The 21958-nt window shown below is 41.2% G+C and overlaps 1 protein-coding gene across 2 annotated transcripts in view; it reads right to left on the reverse strand.

Annotated features, from left to right (window-relative positions):
• The window catches only part of LOC111159899 (WAS protein family member 3), a 134450-nt gene that overhangs the window by 76764 nt on the left and 35728 nt on the right, over positions 1-21958 (reverse strand). For both annotated transcript variants that reach the window (XM_022522574.1, XM_022522573.1), the window contains exon 2: positions 1062-1155. The gene's annotated coding sequence lies outside the window, so the exon portion shown is untranslated. The remainder of the gene's footprint in view (positions 1-1061; positions 1156-21958) is intronic.

A 21958-nucleotide genomic window follows, 5' to 3' on the forward strand; every position in this document is an offset into this window, starting at 1 on the left:
AAAATATTTTCTAATTTCCCTTGTGACTTTCTCTTTGACCCATGGGACTTTCAGAATGTGATATTTAATTTCAAAATGTTTGGAGATTTCAAAGATATCTGATAATGATTTCTAGCTTAGTTTCATTATAGTCAAGAAATACAGATATATTCCTGAAAAGTTAGCTGGAAAGTGAAAGTATGAAAACAAAATTCAAATTTCTGATAGTAAATTAATGAAATGATTTGTCTACGAAGTGAGACAGAACTGAAGATCAAGTCTTCCAGCATCCTTTCCTCTAAAGGATATTAAGAGCATTATGTTCTCTCTAAAGCCCATCTCAAAATCAACAGACTTGTTATTTTCCTTCTACCCTTCCAAAAAAAATTAATAAATGAAAGGAAGAAAAAGACAATTTCACATAGATCATCTCATTTGATTTTTACAACTCTATAAAACAAATGATAAACATTTTGTACATGGAAAATGAAGCTCAAAGGAGTAACTCGCCTTACTGGTTGGCCATATTTCATTACTCTTGAATTATCCCTTGAAGATAAAGCTAATATAGATCATTTAAATCTCTAAATAATTCAAAACCTCATTTCAGCCCGTTGGAATCAACACCACCTCAGTTCAGAGTAAGTTGTAGTAAAATCCAACGAGGTTTAAGTTTTATCATCTTGACTGCTCATATCCATTCATTATTAACAAAAATCAGATAATAAAAAACTAATTAAAGCCCAGGGATAAAAAGTAAATGGGAAAAATATGAGGAAGGAAAAATGAGACCCCAGTTTAATAAGTCATAAACTATATAGCCACTTTTGTTTTTCACACAAAAATTAATATGAAATGAATATATCAAGTTACATATTTTCTCTTTCAAATTCTTGAACTGTTGATTAGGAGTTAAAACTCTAAAATATTATCTGCTATTAATATTTATAGATTAAAATATATTAATATGTAATATTTTGAAATATTAAACTATTTTATAGTATTCCATTTCAAATTAAAATTCTGAACTACAATGTTAAAGAAATTAATTGGCTTTAAGGGTAAGAGGTACACATCCTTACCATATAACTGCTGACTTATGGGTTGCAGAAATTCCCCTCAGGTAGCATCACCACTTTGGCTCAGATAACAATAGTACAGCAATCAAAATTAAAACTGAAAAAAAAAATTAAATAACAGTAAGTAAAAAGCATTCAAGTCTTCATAAAAGTCTTAAATTCAAATTTCACATTTAAACGATTTCATCAAGGGAACTAGTTTTTTTAATTAGTTTAAGCCAGGAGCTAATAAGGTATGTGAATTCCTGTATAATTCCAACTCCCTATCCTGGAATGAGCTCTGAAATTAACATCAAGAAATCAGAGTAAATAGCTTAGAGGCAGAAAAACAAAAAGCCAAGCATATTACAGGTATATTCAACTGAACAGCTCAGTTCATAGATTCAACACACATACATTTAAGGTTTTAGTACTGCCCACAATGAACTGAACATTGATGATTCACAAAAGAACTCTATCAGACAAGAGCTTCTGTACCAATTTTTCACACAAAAATATTAGATTCAGGGGCGCCTGAATTTAAATACAGGGGTGCAGTTGGTCAAGCGTGGACTCCTTGTTTCGGCTCAGGTCATGATCTCAGGGTCCTGAGATCGAGCCCTGGCATCAGGCTCTGGGCTCCCCAGAAAGTTTACTTATGACTCTTTCTCTCTCCCCCTATTCCACACCACCCCCCAAATAAACAAATAAATCTTTTTTAAAAATCTGTTTAAATTCAATAAAAATCTCGGTGATCCCTTTCTAAATACTTTAATAGAATGTATGCAGATAAAGCAGTATCAAAGATTTAATACTTGCTGAATCTACCCTAAGAAGTGCTTCCAGAATACCAGATATTCATAACAGCAAGACTCTAGAGCAATCTGATATTGTTTATAAATGCTCTGGAGCTAGGCGGTACCAGAAAGGATGATAGAGTTCCCTACCCAAACAGAGTTATGGTTCACTTAGGAAGAATACGCAGAAGAAAAATTTGGTGACTATCGTTCGTTAATTCAGCAGAAGTTTACCAAGCATCTTGTATGACTAAGTCTCCCCATTGTAAGGCAACAATGCAGACACAAAAATGAGTAAGACAATGCCTGCTCATCAGAGAACTCACAGTCCTGTGATGGTGACCAATGCCTGCCAGTAATTATAATACAATAAGGTAGCTGTGTGAAAGCAAGAGCGAGGCGGTGGAGTGGGATACATCCAACAGTCTCGGGGAACAAGGAGCAGGGAGGAGTGAGGCCAGGCAAAGGCCATGCAGACACAGGAAGGGAACTGTGTACAATTACCGAAAGGGAAAGCAACTCTGAGTCTCCCTAAGAGGAGTCTCTGGATATGCATGAATTATACGTAGGCCGGTTGGATGAGAACATACACAGCTGAGACTGTCACTACCATTTTGAAAGTAGGGGAAAAAACAGATCATTCAATGATCCTCTAATCTACACACGTCCCACGAGTTTGCTTATTTAAAATTAAAAGCAGCACATAATTTTCTTCCCCTTCCTTAGGAGCAGCTGTAGAGCATGCTCTTGATTATGCACAGTAAAAGAAAAGTGAGTTTTTCCTAAGTAATTTGCATTAGTGATCACCTTATTTCCAAACAGAGAATCAGCCCTAGGATTTTGATTCTCCGGGCCCAATTTTAACCTCTACCAGATCACCTTATCTGCATGACTCTGAAAGTAACTAGCCCGGTACATTTCACGTTAGAGATGGTCTGTCTAGCTAACTGTGGAGGAAAGGGTCCGACGTGCATGTTTTCAGGATGACCTGAAACATTTCTGTGTTTAGCAATCATGTCAATTCTTCCTTTGGGAAATACAACTGTGAGTTTTCCCACTTGCCTAAAATGCTATGTACTATTAATTTGGTAACAGCTATCTCTTGGTGAATAGCTTTAATCAGGATTAAGCACAGCACTCACATGTCACATACATTTTAACTTAATCCTCACAATGCAGGTAATATCCATCTCCATCAAAAAACGAGGAAACCAAGGACCAGAAGGTGACATGCCCAGGATGACAGAGCCTGGAGGAAGCAGGGTCAGGATCGGTCTGTCTGGCTGCGGTCACTCTTCTGTATGAGCCACCTTCTGGACATGTACACGTGCATTTTTCTTTCCTGCTCGGCTGCTCTCATGCCTTACTTAAGTCAGGAACCATAACAGTCTTGAAGAATCAACTAGACTTTGTGAGTGTGGTGCTTAATTTTACAGGGTAGAGCATATCTTTAACTCCTCTGAAGCTACAGTTTAAGGTTATTAAGTGTGAAATCCAGCACCTCTACTTAGAGGTGTCAGGGAAACACATTTATATGCAACACCAGAACTGAAATTCTATTTATGTCCCATGGTTAACCTCTGGATGGTGCTGAAAATGCTTCTCTGTGGCCGTGGTCTAAGTGCCCTGTCACTTCCTACCACCGGGCCCACATCCATGATGCTCCCACAGCATGAAGGCCTTCTTCTCGATTCCATGCATCCCTGTTGTGCCTAGCCTTCAGAATGCAACCAATACAACCTCCTCCCCCATCCATTCAGCTCTTTATCTGCTCAATAAACACTTATTTATTGTAGTGATGTGTCAGGCACGGTGTGTGTCCCCACCCTGGAAGATCAAAGCCCAGTCCTACAACCGCAACAAGTTCTTGGTCCACCAGAAGAAAAGCGTACAAACAAGGAATTAGTATTCAGTGAGATAAAGGCATATACATGGTATTAAGAGACCACAAGGGAGGGAGCGGAGCCACTGAGGGGAGGGAGTGGCAGGAAAGACATCACAGCCGTGGTAACATAGGTGCCTTAATTCAGAGGACAGATGATGATGACCTAAAATAAGATGGGAGAATTTTTTAAAGGGAACAAACCTGAGAGACATAGGTAGATGGTGGGTGATGAAGTCGATGGGATGCTAGGTAATGTCTCTCGGAAGACAGAGTACTGTCCGGCAATGATGGATGTGTTTTATAGACCAACACCATCCAAAATGGCAGCCTCCAGCTGCACAGAGCACTTGACTGAGCACTTGGAATGTGGCTAGCGTGGTGAGAAACTGAATTTTTAATTTTATTTCATTTTAATGAATGTTAATTTAAATAGCATCACATGACTAACAGCTACTGTGCCGAACAGTGCAGTTCTTAACAATTTAGGCTTGAGACACTGAGTTGAGGGGTTATTACCAGTATCTGGGGAAAGGAATACCAAGAGAAAGGTATGTGAACACTCAAGTATTTGCTGAATAGATGAATGAACAAGCCAATGAACAGAGGAACAAACTGGATGATCTGTAAGGACTCCTCCCCCTAAAATTCCATTCAGGGGCACTAGGTGGCTCAGTCGGTTAAGCATCTGCCTTTGGCTCAGGTCATGATCCATGGTCCTGAGATTGAGCCCAGCATTGGGCTCCCTGCTTAGTGGGGAGTCTGCTTCTCCCTCTCCCTCTGCCTTGCTTGTGCTCTCACTTTCGCTCTTTCTCAAATAAATAAAATCTTAGAAAATAAATAAATAAAACAAAGTTCCCTTCCAAGAAGTACTTATCCCTGCTCCTTCAGGTTTTGAACACCACTATCAATATGAGGGCATCAGACCGCAGCCTAATTCTTAAAATACTGCTAAAATTAAAATTCCTTATGCTATTCAGTGTAAAAAGCAAGAAAAGAAAAAATGGTACCATGACATTATTGCAAGGAATAATCACAGAGCAAGAATAATCAAGCCAGGGTAAGTAACTCTCTAGGGAAATGTGTCCAAACACATTTATGGATGAGGACCAAATGGCTTTATGATGAGCTCCGGTCATTACAAATCTATTACAGCCCATTCATCTCCTAAGCAGTTCAGCTGATGTTCAATTTACATTCCTCTACACTCTGCTGAGAGGAATAACTGAATTTAATCTCACAAAACACCTAATTTTGTTCTCCAGAGCATTTTAAAAGGTCAATGATAATAAAGTTGTCCCCAGTAATATGCCCCTTTATCTTAGTTATCCACAACATCCAAGTCAATGTGAGATAAATAACTCTGGAACACGAAAACGTTTAACCTGAGAACAGGTTGTGTCCAAATGAGTCACTGTTAATCTGCCAAGATTATCCTAATCTGATTGTACAAGGCTTTGTTTACTATTTTGGTCCTTGTCATCCCCTTACAGCTTCCCAATTCTAGTTCTGCAAAGAGAAGGTGTTTCAGAGAGCTGTTCCCCTGCCGTGCTTTCCAGGGCTACCCTGTTAACCAGACTCAAATTCTAAATCCCTCCCTCCCTAGGAGACCACGTCATCAGTGTTCTTAACTGTTCACATATAAAGTTCTATTTACAAGACTGGTAGGCACTTTAGAACCACGCAGCCTCCGTTAGCTTCAGAGAAACAAAGCTCATCAGAATGTCTAATAAGAATGTTTTTAGCTAGAATTGTCTGACAACACAGTAAAACGGCAGTCTGGCATTTCCCCTCCCTGGCCTCTCAGGTTGACACCTGTGTTCTAATTCCCAAGGCTGGATCAGCCCTACGTGTCTGAAATCAGAGCCAGAAGGGACACACTTAGCTGGCCCCACAATTCAATTCAATGTATGAGTGAGTTCTTTCGTAGAAGGTAAAACAAAAACACTTAAGCAATAAGACAAGGTCTTGGCCTCCAGAGAGCTTTATCTGGTGGGAAAGAGTAAATAAATACAAAAAATATGAAACAAGTCACAGAAGGGATATTGCTGTGAATAAAACAGAAATTATTGCAGCTAGCTGACGTTCACTGGTCACCTATAGGTATCACATGCTCAGCCAGGTTCACTTTCACGTATTTAATAATTAATAAAACCACATTAATTATGAGTGCAAATGAAAAATTCTCCCAGTTTTGGGTAATCTGTTCATTAAAAAGTACTTATCCCAGACCTTAATACAAGGATCATAAAATAATATTTTCTTCCCGTTAACTTAACGAACTGTGTAACTACCTAGTAAAATACAGGGAACAAACGATCAATTCCTGATATGAGTTTTGCAGAGATCCACAGCTGGTCCACACCTCTGGGCTAATAATGGTCGAAGACTTGAATAGCCCAGATAAAGTTCTGGGTCATGTCAACCACTCACTGGTCCATTCAAACACTTATTCCTACTGTGCGTGAGAGATACAACCAGGAGTCAGAAAAAGGTGAGCCCATGCCCGGAAAGACACCACACAGCAAGTCTGAAAGTGCTAAGTGGCCACAGATACGGGCAGCGCGCGGTAGGAGAAGAAAACGTTAGTGGCAGCTGCAATAAATGGGAAAAGACTTCAAATCTGCATGGGGCTCAAAGTGACACCAAGGACTGATTACTGCCTTGTGAGATGCACAGAGTATACAGACTTAATATAAAGATAAGTGCTGTATCATCACTTAACTATTAGGACAGCGTGAGGAAGTCAGGATCAAGTGCACCAGATCCGGCGCTTGCTCACAAAATGCAAAGTGTGCACCTGCCTGCCCGTCTCCAGGGAAGCTAACGGAAACTCACGGGCAAGGGTTAGAAGGAGGTTGAGATCCAGCCCCCAGGCAGCACAGAGCTCTCCTCCGCCCTCGCTCTCCCTGCACCCACCTGCCTGAACACTGTTCGGGGAGAGGGAAACTGTGAGTTTGGAACCCCACTTGTTAAGAAACACTATTTGAAATAAGGCTTTCTTTATATTCAGTGAAAGCTTACATCTTTCTAACTGCAAACCAACCAACACTCTGTTCTGCCCACTGAAACCAAGTAGAACCTAACACAGCCTCAGCTCAGCAAACATCCAAGTATCTGAAGGCAGGGTTCGATGTCCCCGTCCCTCCAGCCTTTCCCGGGTGCTCTCCGGCCTGTCCTTCCAGGAGGTGCAGCGCCCAGAACAACACATACCAGATGTGGCCCGAGGGAGGCAGCACACCCTGCCCATCGACACCACGGGCCTGCCAGTTTGTTTCACTGGTTCTGTCTTCTGGGCACTGCCACCAAGCTGGGCACAGTCTTCCCTGGAAAGACTCCTCCCTGCCCTGCCACTCTGGAATAGGATCCCCAGGGTGCCCGTCTGCGGGGCGGCCTCTGCCGCTTCTCCTGAGCTGTCCACTCCCACATTTCTGAGCACCTGCCTCTCCCTGCTCTCTGGGCCTCCCCGCGAGTGGGCTCGGGTCATTTCCACCACAAAGCACTGCTCAGTTTCCCCGAAGCAGCCACTTTCCCCTTCTCCGTGCCCACCAACCAAAGGGGCAGCACCGAATGGTGGGCTCGCAAGCCGGAACTGAGCTGCACTTATACACTCCAGCACTCCGGCAGGTGATGTAAGCCTACATTTCCTGAACTACAAAAATGAGACTGGGGGAGTTATGTGAGCTATCCCACAGGACACTGTGGGCCTTACACGGGGTGAGCAACAGACAGCACCTATCACTGCTGTTACCACTTACTACTTCTCTGCCACCACCACTAACTACAACCTGTTCCCCTCCACACCCATTCACATCCTCCCGCCAGGAAGGGTGGCCTGCATCTATCTCTATACCCCCAGGGCTTTGCGGAGAATCGTTCACGACAACCTCCTGGTCCAGAAGGAAACAAACAGTGAATACATGAGCATACAAGAACCTAAAAAACCAAGACGATCGAAGTTCAGATTTCATTCTATTCTTAAATTGGCCTAGTTATTCATTATCACAGCAATGCACTGAGCGGCTAAGAGATCAAAGAATTTAGAGGTTAAAATGTTCAGAAATTCACAGTTAATGGAATCCATTTTCAAAGGCAAAATGGATTACCTAGTTGTATGGTGCTTCTGCCTGCAGCAAATATTAAGGGTTTTTTGTTTGTTTGTTTGAGGTTTTTTAATGTTCATGGCAGAGAGGTCTGGCCCTGGGCAGCCAGCCACCTGTGGGCCCTAACACTTTTGACTCCTTACTCTACTCTTCACTATGAAAATTTTTTTCATTTTCATTTTCATTCATAAATTCCTAGTACCCAGCTCAGTGCTTGGCCCACAGCCCACACTCAAAAAACATGTGCCAAATAAGTGAATTTTCTTGAATGCCTAGGTAAAAGAAAAATCACAATGCCTCTTCCTGACCTATTTCAACCTGGAAAGTTGAACTTGAGTGTGTCCAGTGACCTCGTATTGGCCCCCATGGGTCACCACTCTAAGTGCTTTAAAGTGCTGGGCTTCAACCAAGCAAAGAGCAGGAGAATCTGGGTCAACAGAACACTTATTTCAATTCAGCCAAACGGTTAATGAGCTTTTGTGCAAGGGGCATAAAGAGATAAATAACTTGCTTGAGATAAAATAAGGCTTCCAGCTTGAGAAAAGATTGCTGACTTCGACAAAGTTTTTTAAACGCTGTTTAGCAACATTATAGAACAATCTACAACCATTAAATACAAATGTGGAGGGGTACCAACTGGCACCATCAGGCAGTTTCATTCACGACACTCAGAAACAGCCTGGGAGCACAAGAAAGAAAGGAGGAGGCAGAACAGATGCAGGAGACAGAGGGACAGTGGTGGTCCCAGTGGGGGAGTGAGTTGACCAACAGGAAAGACAGGAAAACAGGGCAAGGCCAAGAGGTCCCTGAAGATTTGTTCCAGAATTTAGCAAACAAGAGCTACAACACACTTGCCCATTAAGACATCCCAGAATCCCAGAATTTTTTAAACTTCCTTTCTTAAAAGTGGGACACTGTGTCCTTGGCTGATGTTCTGGCATTTTTCCTGTTGCTTGTGACCCCACAAAGATGACAAAGCAATGATTCTGGGGAGGTCCCTGAACATAATAGCTTAAAAGTTGAAAAAGATCCAATTCAAGTGAGAGATTTTCTTGCCTAAACGATATTATATTTTTCTCTGCTTTAATTACTGAATCCTGTAATTGGAATTCATCACTGATTCAAAGAGATGCTAAAAATAGTCTTGTTTCAGAATGCAGAATGAGAGGCATCATGTAATTTTGCTACTAAATGGACTTCTATTTTTTTCATAGCTCAGTAACTTACTCTTGAAATAGATTTCCTCTTTTTATAAACCAAAAATGTAAAACACTTCAGATATACATTCAACATTAATTTTCAATACTAATTATGCTTTAGAAGTTTGTAAGTGAAATCTCAGACGTATACTAACCTTGCTTAAAAACAGTTCCTTAACCTCTTCCCTTTACATTCAATCGTGACCTTCATGGAAGGCCTCTGATTGAAGAGTACAACCTCATTTACACGTGATAAATGAATTAAAACAAAGCCTGTTATCCCACAGGCTTTCCACTACAAATGGCAATTTGAACCCACTGTGTCACTTACAAAGGGCTTTCTCGAATGAATCATCTCATTTAATCTCCACAACCATCCTAATACAAATGGGAGAGGCAGGAATTTTTTAACCATCTTACAAATCAGGAAGTTAGCTCAAAGACTGAAACGGCACCTGAAGGCGGGGGAGAGTCTTACCTCCATCTTCCTCACCTTCAGTCCCACCCTGTACTCCAAACTCAGCCCCTTCAAAGACGCAGCATGTGGCCTCCACCGGGTTTCCTGGACTGTCCCCCTCAGCCCAGCCGGATCACCCCTTCCCCCCCAACTCCAACAGAGCTCACGATGAGTACCACCCAGGGGGGCTAGCCAACACATCTACTTCCGTTGTGGTTTGCTTTGGGACGTCCATGCTCTGTCTTCTCAACTCAGTTAGAAGCCCCGGGAGGGTAAAAACTGAATCTCGCATTTCTTAATGTCTAGAATCATGGACATAACAGGCAGACACTGAATTCTTTTTTATGATGCCACCTATCGAAGAATCATCCTGTAGACAAATGTCTCTCTTTTCCCAACTTTCCAACAATGGCACTGCTCTCCCCTTTGGCTCCACCATCCCAGCTGCAACTCGGTGAGAAATTCCTGGAAGCCGTTCCCGGGCCATCATAAAGAAATTTTTAAAAAGCGGTTTTCTTAACGACGATTAAAGCGGCTTTGCTCTTTAACTGGTCTGAGTCTCTTCTGCTCTCCTGTACTATAAGCTGTCCCTGGTTTCTGACTGCATGTTGGTTTGTGAGCACCTGGGAACCTGACTCCCTCGTTAACTGTGTCTTTATTTCCTTGATTCCGATGTTCACCTGCTTTCTGTCCAGGCCAGGTCTCACACAGTTAACTTCCAGCCCCCTCCTAAGCTTTGTTGACCCTGACTTTCTCACCCATCCTCACATCAGCCCCAGCCCAATGCTGCCACGGATCCCACCCAGGCCCCTATAGAGGGACCAGCTGGCCTGTCATGAGTGGTCAAGCAAGGGAGAGTGCCTTATTTTTGTATCTTTAGCTAATCCCTGGAGTTCTACATTTCCGTAGCAATTTCAAGAGAAAGACAAATGTAACACAGGTACCAGCGGCAGCTGCTCTCAGCTCCCCGTGACTCTATATCCTTCCTCTTCAAACTCACATGAAACGTCAGGACAACCTAGGCCAAAATACCAAACAGTCAGCAATCAACATCCTGCTGGAAACCAGACACATCAAAACCAAATCAGGGTTACCGTTCGGTTTCATGAAATATGCTGAGTCTTAAATGTGGACAAAGAGAATTGTTACAGAAACGCCCAGAAGTACTTGGGAAATCTGTGCAATGTCGGATGGAAACAGCAGATGTAAGCGCTGTGTGGCAGAGGCCTCTTTTTTTTTCATTCCCGTGACAATTTTTACATATTCCAAAATCAAAATCTATTTCAAAGCCAGCTCTGTAATATCAAACCTGACATAAAGATTCCATGTGCCGTTCAACAAGTTCCTGCAGTTACTTGTTTTCCCCCTTGAGGATAAATTATAGTACCAGCCAATGTAGCAAATGGGTCCATCAACTTCCACCCCCAGGGGACCCTGTGTCCTCAAAGAAGACTGACAATCACAGCGGCAACATTTTATAGCACATCTCCACTCAACCCCCACAGGCCTCTAGTCAAACCCTAATGTCCACTATATCTAAAGTAATCAGGGAGCTGAATGGCTCACCACCAGACTACAGGATTACCACAGCTTGTGACAGAAGACCAACACAAGGGGAAAAAATCATCACCACCCCGAAATGAGTGCCCACCTTTCAGTCACCTAGAAAGTAATTTACTGCCACTGAAAATATTTCTAGCATTAAGTTCTGTCTGCTCTTAATTAAGCAGTAATCATTTAATTAGTGGCATCCAATAGGATCTTGGAGAAAACACTTTCTGAGGACCAGCGGCTGCACGATAACGGGGAGAGAACAGAGATGTAAGCTTCAGAGACGGGAACTCCATGCCTGCATCTGCCACCAGAAGCCATGGATTCTGGGGAAGTTACTACTGTCTGGGCCTCTATAAAATAAGGTCAACGGCAACACCCCACCCCACCCCATCCCCTCAGAGTATAAACATGAGGGAAGGAAGAGCCATGTTGTCAAAGAACACGGCAGGGAGCAAAGATGTTTAATTAATAGCAGCTACTACAGAAAGCTAAACTCACACTTGTTGGGCACCTGTCATGTACTTGTCATTACACAAGGAGGCAGAAGCACCCGCTCCCCCCAACCCCTGCCACAACTGGGCAGTGTTACTTAGGCCACTGTGGCAAAGGGGAAATGGAAACACCAAGGCCTTTGTGAATGCAGAAGCAAGGCTGCTTTCTCATTCTCCTCAAGTGACTGTAGTTAACACCCACCTGTCTGAAAACGACAAAGCCGATGCCTATGGCAAGTGGCCAATGTACAGGACGTGCCCCACCCAGCTCTTGTCTGATTTCTGCAAGTAAAGACGATGGCCAATTTACCCAGTGAAAGAAAGGGCATGGAAATGTGGATCTTCCAAACAGGAGGCATTTTGATATTTGAAAGCCCCATGTTTATTTTACATAACAAAAGCTCCTTTGCTTTTGTAGTTTTTGGTTAAGTTTGAATTCTGCCTGAAATCTGGCAACCCTGAAGTCGTGACGATGCCAAGATCCAGATTCTGTTCTGTTCTCTCCACCATCCACTATAATCCCAAATGGATGACATCAGCCTTCTCTCCAAATCAAGAAAAGGCCACTCTCCCAAAGACAGACCTCAAGTCTAAAGAGCCTTTCGGCACAGGGGACCCGATTAAGCGACTGACTCCACATATAAAGTAAACTGAGAGAATTCAGTGGCAACAACCCATTCAGGGATGGTCAGAAGACTTGAAATCAAAACACACTCCAGCAAGTTTCATATCCAATTTTATCTTCTCCCTTCACAACTACAGAGATAAATGAAATTCCATGGAAATTTACTAAAATAAATACTACATAATCCAGAAACCAAAGGCGTATAACGGTATCAATTCTCCTGTGTTACAAATACAATGAGATTAAATACTATACTTTATCAATCTCAATGCTTAAAAGAAATGGCCCTTAAATATTCCTGACAAAGTGGCCAAAATCCACTGAAGGCAACTTAGTGAGTTACTGATTTAAAAATACTGAAAAGACACTATAAATAACAAAATCATGCGATTTTGATATATGATGGCCCTCCCTCACTATGTAACATGCAACTTCAAGAATTTTCAACCTAAAAGAACTGCATATTGATAGTCTCTCCCCTGCCACCAACAAAGATCATTACCACCACCGCTACAGAGCACCTTCCTACAACAATTAAGGAAAGGAAGGAAGACAGAAGTGGGAAGGCAGGAAGAGATGTGGAGAGGGGAAACTGACAAGATCCGCTGGAGCGGTGGGCAGGGTGGGCCGCTGCTTCGCGGAGGTCGGAAGTGACGCAGGACGGGTGCTCCTGCTCCTCTTTTGCTGGTAACCTGAACATAAGGAGATTAAATTCATGCAAAAAAAGTGCTGAAAATATCTGGCCTCCAAAACTAATCACCCAAACAAAACAAAGAAAATCCCGGCTCCAGTAAACACCGCTGAGATTTCTTATTTAAAACACCTTTTTTGGTCAGGATTTGTATTACGAATTCTCTGCTGGGCTGAAATGTTAACCAGGATTGTATTGCACCAGGGCATTTAGAAAGGAAAAAAGAGAAGCATGCCAGCTGACATTTACTGAGCCCGCAAGGCCAAGCCGGGCGCGCTGCTCCAGCACCCTCCGTGTTTATGTCTTTCACTTGATCCTCATGACAACCCTCCGAGAAACATGCCAGCATGATCCCCATTTTACAGAGGAGGAAACTGGGCAACAGAGGAGACTGGCCCAAGATCACGCAATACCTCATGGGGTTGGGATTCTAACTGAAAAAGTCTCTGCTTCCAGAGATTATGCTTTTTAATTACTGTCCATCTCCTTCCTTTTGAAATTAAGAATGTTACTGTAAAGAAAACTCAGGAAATGGAAAGCTATCAAATTTCCATCCCACTCACCTTACTGTGCACTCCACTATCAAAGGTAAATTTCATAATCTCTCTCTACAGCAAACCTACATAAGCCATTCAGGCTCTGGGAAGTCTATCATGGACTCCTACATTCAGCACATCACTTAATCCTTAGAGCTCGAAGAGGAGGGCAGAGGTAGGTATTATAAACCCCAATTAACAAATGAGTACCTTTCAGAGAGTAGGGAAAGCTGAACATTACCTCAAGCCTCTAAGAGGCAAAGGCAAGGTTAAACTCCCAGGCCACCTACAGCAGAGATGCCTTCCTTTGTCTAAATGAATTGAATCCCATGGGATAACTGTAACTTCCATTCTATAACATTACAGAGATGGCTCGCCCAGGACTTACCAAGGAAGCATCCTTCCTGAAGGATCCTGCTGGGCTCTAGATGTTGCCCGCCATGGGCTGAGGGGGAAACAGCTACTCTAACAGAGCAACAAGAGAGTTGCCTGAACAAAGGCAATGACAGCTCTGAGAATCTGAAAGGAGGAGCTGCTCCCAGAATCCCTAACTGGCTCTAGTTCTGTAGGACAATGATCCACAAAGTGCAGGGCACCAAAGGCAGGGGGGAATGGAGACACAAAATGACTGAATAGGGAGAGAGAAAGGAAAAGAAGCTTTATTCATAGTTAACACAGGTAAGATAGGTCTTCCTGTGGACAACAGGTCAGCAGTCATTCATCATACAAGGTATTATAGGCGCTAAGGGCAGGCTGCCCCAGGATGGGCCACTTTGGCATCAACATTATTTTGAGTTAAAAGTAATCAAAATCTGGCAGACACAGGTGTGTCCATGGGGTGGGGGGAGCTCTCAGCCGTCCCCTCAACTGCCTAAATTTACTTTGGAAAGGAGAGCCTGTATCAGGAAGAGAACTATTAACAGAGGTTTTACCTAAGTAACTGATCTGCATAACAGGGAAATCTTTGTTTTTCCAAACATCTCTCACCTTCCTGCTAATGGCCTTCCTCCCCTTTGTATCCTCAGGTCCTACCCCTCTCCTTAGCTCATTCATGTTGCCTCACTGTCTTTGAAATTTCATGTCTGTGTGGATTCCCCTTATGTATGCTATTGGATTTGATCTTTCTCCCATTAATCTGTCTCAGGTCAATTTGATTCTAAGTCCTGCTAGAAGGATCTCGAAGGGCAGAGGAAAAGTCTTCCTCCCCCACAGTATAAAATTACCCTACAAAGAAAGCAGGGTCCCGGTTTGGATAGCTACCGGCAGGCTTGATGTTCTGCAGGGTTTCAGTCTACGAGGGCCTGGGGAAGTAGAATTACAAACCATCTTAACCAGTTTGAGTGAAACTAATTCTCACAAAATGGAAGAGGAGTGTTAAAAAAAAAAAAGAGTTTCCTGAAGCAACAACAAAAGGATTAAATACTGATAATACAAGAATAAGCTAACAAGAAAATAGTGAGGCTGATATATGTCCTCGTCAGTTAGATGAGTTGAATACAATCATAATCTAAACAGATCTACAAGAACTTAAATTATTTTTCAGTCATCAATGCAATGAACTGAAATACATTTATATCCACTATCAACAGTATCAGATGAATACAAAATTTTAAAAATTTCAAGAATCTTATAATGCTTAATGTCTTAAAATGTGGGAAAAAAACAGTTCAATAAAGTAGTATGTATCTATAATTTGTAAGATGTACATATATTGGACTTCTGTGCTCATTTTACTATGAAATACATAATCAGAAGGTTTTTAAGACCACTGCTTAAGGAAACAGATTGCCTAAGGATCAGAAATTAATACAGAAGCTATTGATTCTTCAGTAGTAAAATGTTAAACATAACTGTAGCTAAGAAAAAAATTAGTAAACAATTTCCATAACAATGAGGATAAGCTGAATAAAGCTATAAAACCACAAGTTTCCCCCCCCAAAAAAAAGGAAGAAGAAAAAGAAGAAAAAGAAACCCATAAAAAAAAGCTCAGAACAGAAAGAAGATGAATCGAAGTAAATACCAAATATTCACAAGGTCTTCCAAAGAGACCAGTGATCCACAACTGTTTTCATCCCTAGAGTTACAAGAAGAAGAATCTGCCATAAATAAGGGTAAGAAAATACCAGCTGAACTGTTAACCAACTCTTTTTTTTATTTGACAGAGAGAGAGAAAGCAAGAGAGAGTGCATGCACAAGTGGAGGACAGGGGAAGAGGAGAGGGAGAAGCAGACTCCCTGTTGAGCAGAGAGCCCTACATGGGGCTAGGTCCCAGGACTAGAGCCAAAGGCAGATACTTAACCAACTGAGCCATCCAGGTGCCTATTAACCAACTTTTAATGTCTTCACATGAGCCAAAGTGTTAGGTCAGAATCTCAAGGAGCCCCCCACATGGCAAGTCTGCACTCACCAGCCAACTCTTTCACTTGGGTTTTTACCAAATACATATAGACAATGCACATAGAGACAGAACACAGAGTTGAGAGACTCCCTATCACAGGCTCCCTATCTCCCTGGATACAGAGCAGCAGGAAGAAAAGAGAGCTGAGAAAGTTCCTCTAAAAAACAGTAGGGCAGGGATGCCTGGGTGGCTCAGTTGGTTAAGTGTCTCACTCTTGCTTTCAGCTCAAGTCACAGTCTCAGGGTAGCAAGAATGAGCCCCGTGTGGGCTTCCATACTGGGCATGGAGCCTGCTTAAGATTCTCTCTCTCCCTGTCCCTCTGCTCTCTCTTGCTTGCTCTATTAAAAAAATAAGTAAAAAGTAAAAAAAAAACAGGAGGACAAAGAGAGATCTCCTGAGGAGAAGAAAGCCACAGACTGGAAAGCAAAGAAAATTCATTAGTGTCCCTAAAACTAGCGGCTAAGCTATAAAACTGAGAGTCCCTCCTTGTTCAGAAAGTTGGCAGCCTCGCTCTAAAACATAGAGATCTCCAAGGTCTTACTGGGATCATTCTGAAGCTCTGCCAAAAACAAAGTCCTGATCCCATTCTCAAAATATTTGAAGGTAATGATGAACTCAATCTAACTCTTGCTATAGCAAAGTCCAGGCCCAGCGTGGTCTCCCACATTAGCAGCATGACCAAAAAAAGGGACAAGCCCTTTCCTGGGGTGAGGGAGGGGGGCAGATATTCACCAGTCTTTACTGTTTGTTACACACAATGACCAGTACACAATAAAAAAGTATGGAATAAGAGGAGAAGAACATTATTCAAAGAAAAGAGGAAAAAATAGTCATAGAGTTTATATCTCCATACACCCATATATGACCCTGATGTTGCAATCAGCAGACATAACTATGTTAAATGTACTAAAGAATCATGTGAGAAAGATGAACAGATAAACATGAACAGGGAAGGATTTCAGCAAAATAAAACAGAAACTAAACAGCCAAACAGAAGAGATGGGAATGAAAATTATGACTTCCAAAATAACTACTAGAATGAGCTTAACAGCAAACTGGAAACAGCAGAAGGTTCTGCAAATCTGAAGAGGGGGAAAAAAACACAATAATTTAAAAACAAACAATAAAACTTCCCAAGATCAGTGTACAACATCAAATGGCTCAACTACAGGTATAACTGGGAGTCCTGGAAGATGAGGAGAGGAAGAATGGGACAAAGAAATATCTGAGGAAACAACATCTGAGAACTTTCTAGATTGCGATGAAGGACATCAACCTACAGATCCAAGAAGCTCACCAATTCGAAGGAGGATAAATACAAAGAAAACCACACCTAGACACAGCACAACCAAACTGCTGAAAACCAATGATAAAGAGAAAATATCCAAAGCCACTGCAGAAAAAAAGAGCCATACTGAATATTGGGAATAGCAATAAGACATGAATTTTCATCAAAAATAATGAAAATCAGAATGCAATGGAATGACATTTTTAGAATGCTGGGAAAGAAAGAAAAAAAAACAGTCACACAGAGTTTTTATCCAGCAAAAATATTTTCAAAAACAAAAGCATCAAAATTTAAAACTCTTGAACTACAAAGAATCTGTTAAGAGGATGAAAACAAGATACACACACGAAGAAAATTTTTGAAAACTGAATATGTAGCAAAGGCCTCCTATCTGGAATATATAAAGAATCATGATACTCAGCAGTTAAAAAGGGGGGGGGGCAAACAATCCAAGTATAAAATGAGCAAAAGACATAAAGAACCATTTCATTGAAGAAGAGACATAGATGGTAATCATTATTAATAGCCAACATCAATGGTCAACTAGCCACTAGGGAAATTCAAATTAAAACCACAATGAGATCACTATATACATATTGGAACAGTTAAAATTAAAAACAGTAATAACACCAAGTTCTGACAAGGATCCAAAGAAAACTAGATCACTCATACACTGTTGATGGGGATGTAAAATGGGTACAACTACTCTAAAAAACAGTTTGTAAGTTTTTTTTTTAAGATTTTTATTTATTTATTTGACAGAGATCGAAAGTATACAGAGAGGCAGGCAGAGAGAGAGAGAGGTGGAAGCAGGCTCCCTGCCGTGCAGAGAGCCCAATGCAGGGCTCGATCCCAGGACCCTGAGACCATGACCTGAGCCAAAGGCAGAGGCTTTAACCCACTGAGCCACCCAGGTGCCCCGAAAGTTCTTGAAAACTAAATGTGCACTTGCCATTGGGCCCTGTAAGCACACTCATGGGCATTTATTCCAGAGAAATTAAAACTTAGCAGCTTTATTCATGATACAAAAATACTAGAAACAGCTCAAATGTTATTTGGGTGGATGGCTGAACAAACCCTACATCCACACCATGGTTTAACTCAGCAGTAAAAAGGAAGGAGTATCGATACATACAACAATCTGAATGGGCCATAAGGGCATTTTGGGTTGTTTTTGTTTTTGTAATAAAATGTTATTATGATGCAGGACATGAGAAACAGTATTATAAAAAATGGGTCACAAACATGCTCCTAGAAGCACATTCTGAGTATATTTCTGGAAAATTTTTTAATTAGGTGGGCAAAAGTTCTATTGTAAATATTTAGGAAGGTTACAAATATTACCACTACTATTATTGTAACTTCCCCAAATATTTATGGATTATATAGTGAAATTAAGAAAAATGATGTCACTTTCAATTGTTAGTATTTCTTGAAATGGGAATCTGTTCACTCCTGCAGTTTATTTTTAATTCACTTTTTAAAATTTTTAATTCACTTGACTTTACTCAAAATTGTTTCTATAAATTACAATGGAGCCCTTCTTGCAAAATGATATTACTCAGACACCCTGAGCCAAGATGATTCGCTTCCCTTCTTATTCCTATCTTCAATCACAGCTGCAGAACAGGATTTCCAGAGAAGACAGAATTGTTTACCAAGTCTTCTAAATAAAAAGTGTCATACCCATAGAGTCAGTTTTAATTAGTTTATTATCTTGGGTTTGGTGAAACTTTTTTTTTAAAGATTTTATTTATTTATTTGAGAGAGAGAGAGAGAGAGAGAGACTAAGATAGAGCATGAGAGGAGAGAAGAGGGAGAAGCAGGCTCTCCACTGAGCAGGAAGCCCCACTCAGGGCTCGATCCCAGAACCCTGATACCATGACTGAGCCGAAGGGAGGTGGTTAACCAACTGAGCCAGCCAGGTACCCTGTTGTTTTTTCTTTTTAAATTGAGGTATAACTGACATACAGTGTTATTATTAGTTTCAAGTGTCCAACATAGTGATGCAACATTTATATATGTTATGAAATGATCACCAGAATAAGTACAGTTACTCTTGTCACCAAAGTTATTACAATGTCATTGGCTATATTCCCTAATCTGTACTTTCCATCTCTGGGACTGACTTACTTTGTAAATGGAAATCTGTACCTCTTAATTACCCTCCCCTCCCCCTCTGGCAACCACCAGTTTGTTCTCTGCATTTATGAGTCTACTTGTTTTTGTTTGTTTGTCAAGGACAAATAATGTTCAGTCACACAGCCTAGCTCACAAACTTATAAATGAATATTAACAACACTGATATTGAAGATTCTGTCAATCAAAGCGCTTAAACATCGCCTATATAGTCCATACAGGAAAGGAAGCTGTCACTACAAAACAGTAAGAAAGCCCTCTTAGAGCCTAATTTTCAAATGAATGTTAAATGAACAAGTGAGGGACAGTATTCTATGCAGAGTCCATCCAGCCACCGAAGGACAAAAGAGTTAAGACACAAATGGGGAACTCCAACAGTTCACACACCTGGAGAATGAGGCGGAGGAGAAGCCCTCATTACAGGAAATGACAAAGGGCAGACAGCACGCAGGGCAAGCAGAGCACACAATTCCGGGTGAAGTTCTAACTTCACTCTGTGAGCACCTGAGAGAGTCTGAAAGAATTTAATCGGGACAGCAATAGACGACAGGCCTTTCAGGAAGACAGCTTTGGCAGTAAGGATGATGCATTGGAGAAAAGTGACACAGGAGGTTAGAACAATAATCTAACATTCCAGGAAAGAGGTGGCAATCAGCATAAACTGAAACAGGAGCAAAAAGCATGGACATGAAGGGGCATGCACCAACTAGTTAAAGGTAAAGAGCAAAAGGGAAGGACTGAGAATCACGCCCACACTGCCAACTTGGGTGCTGAAAAGATGTTACTTTCATTGATCGTAAAAAGGAACAGAGCAGTTGGGAACAGATTTTGATGGAAAGATAATGATTACACTGCTGGGGAATGCGAACTTGAGGTACAGGGGGGATCTCCAGCACCTAGTACACAGAGTTAGACCCTGGGGTAAGAGGCACAATCTCCAGCACTGGCTGCAGAAGCAGCAACGGATGGGACTGCCAAAGGGAGTGAGCACAAAACAGGAAGGAAACAGCATTAGAGATCAAATCCTAGAAGAAAGGGGCTCTTTTAAAATGCCAGTGGGGGTGTAAATCGTTATACTTCCGTGGTCAGCACATGCTCAGACTTGAATTATTTCAACTAATAATTCTTTCAGTAATATATATTAAAGGAATAAACACAAATGTGAGCAAAAAATCTATACATAAAGATATTCTTCCTTTAATGTTATTTCCAATAATAAAATAGAAGAAATTAAATATGACAAACAAAAGAACTAATTTAAAGCAAATTTATGCTAGATATAAAATAACTTATTATGCAATTACCTGGGTAGCACTTCAGAAGACTTTTTAACTATGGGATAAAATTCTTGACACTGAACAAAAAAGCATACAAAGCAGAGTCTACAGTATTTATTGATACGAGACTATTTCCTGAATACCAATTATGTACTACTACTCAGGTAGAGGGCATCAAACACAGTAAAAGACAATTTCTTGTGTTTGTGAAGCTTGGATTCTACTGGGAAATGACCCAGAAAGAGTAGAAAAATAAAATTGCAAGGGAATCTCAAGTGAAATAAATGCTAAAAAAACAAATAAAAGATGATATAATAAGAGAATATGATTAATTATATAAAAATACCCAGAACAGACTTAAATAAGCCTCAAGATTAATAGTAAAAATAATGTAAAATAAAAATTTAAAACAAAGCAAATTTCAGGTGGCTTAGTAAATGGTCTAGAAAAATGAAATTGTAATTGTAAACGACAAGTGCTTGCGCTCTTGCTGGTTTCTCCTCCATCATCATCAGGAGTTGGAACTTCCCGAAAACTCTCACTTTCCCACTCTGGAACCAGGTAACTCAGAAAGTACAGGAAAGCAACATGCATAAGGAAGCCTGTGATTCTGTTGAGCCACTCTGGGCCAAAATGAATGCTTCTGTAAGGTGGAAGGTAGAAAATCTCCCATGTGAGCCTTCTCTGTATGAGCTAAGATGGAATTTTTTCCATTTTCCATCTTCATTATAGTATAACTCTCCGCCCCCACAGACACACACACATTCACCTAAGTGCATTCATTCATGCAGTGAATCAGTATTACACGGCAGCAGGGCAGGGGACTCACTTAAATCACACTGGCCCTAGAAACATGACTGAATGTGCTACTGACACTTTAGGACCACTTCCCATAATGCACGCATCACACTAGTGTAACCAATTTGTGAAAACTGGTTGAACTTTCAGTGCTGAAGAACAGCACTGAAAATACTGTCACAGTTGTACAACATATTACAGAAACACCCTGTGAAAATATTTTCTCTGTATCTAACACACACACACAGCTGAACATTCATCTTCATCAAATTACCCTGCAGCAGTAATTGATAAGAATGTCTTTGTATTAGAGATGTAGTGAAAAGAAGGGCCATCTGTACCCCAATGTTTATAGCAGCAATGGCCACGGTCACCAAACTGTGGAAAGAACCAAGATGCCCTTCAAAGGACTAATGGATAAGGAAGATGTGGTCCACATACACTATGGAGTATTATGCCTCCATGAGAAAGGATGAATACCCAACTTTTGTAGCAACATGGACGGGACTGGAAAAGATTATGCTGAGTGAAATAAGTCAAGCAGAGAAAGTCAATTATCATATGATTTCACTTATTTGTGGAGCATAACAAATAACATGGAGGACAAAGGGAGATGGAGAGGAGAAGGGAGTTGAGGGAAATTGGAAGGGGAGGTGAACCATGAGAGACTATGGACTCCGAAAAAC

The sequence above is a fragment of the Enhydra lutris genome, unplaced genomic scaffold, assembly GCF_002288905.1.
Source record: "Enhydra lutris kenyoni isolate GAN:26980312 unplaced genomic scaffold, ASM228890v2 scaffoldscaffold71, whole genome shotgun sequence".
Lineage (NCBI taxonomy): Eukaryota > Metazoa > Chordata > Mammalia > Carnivora > Mustelidae > Enhydra > Enhydra lutris.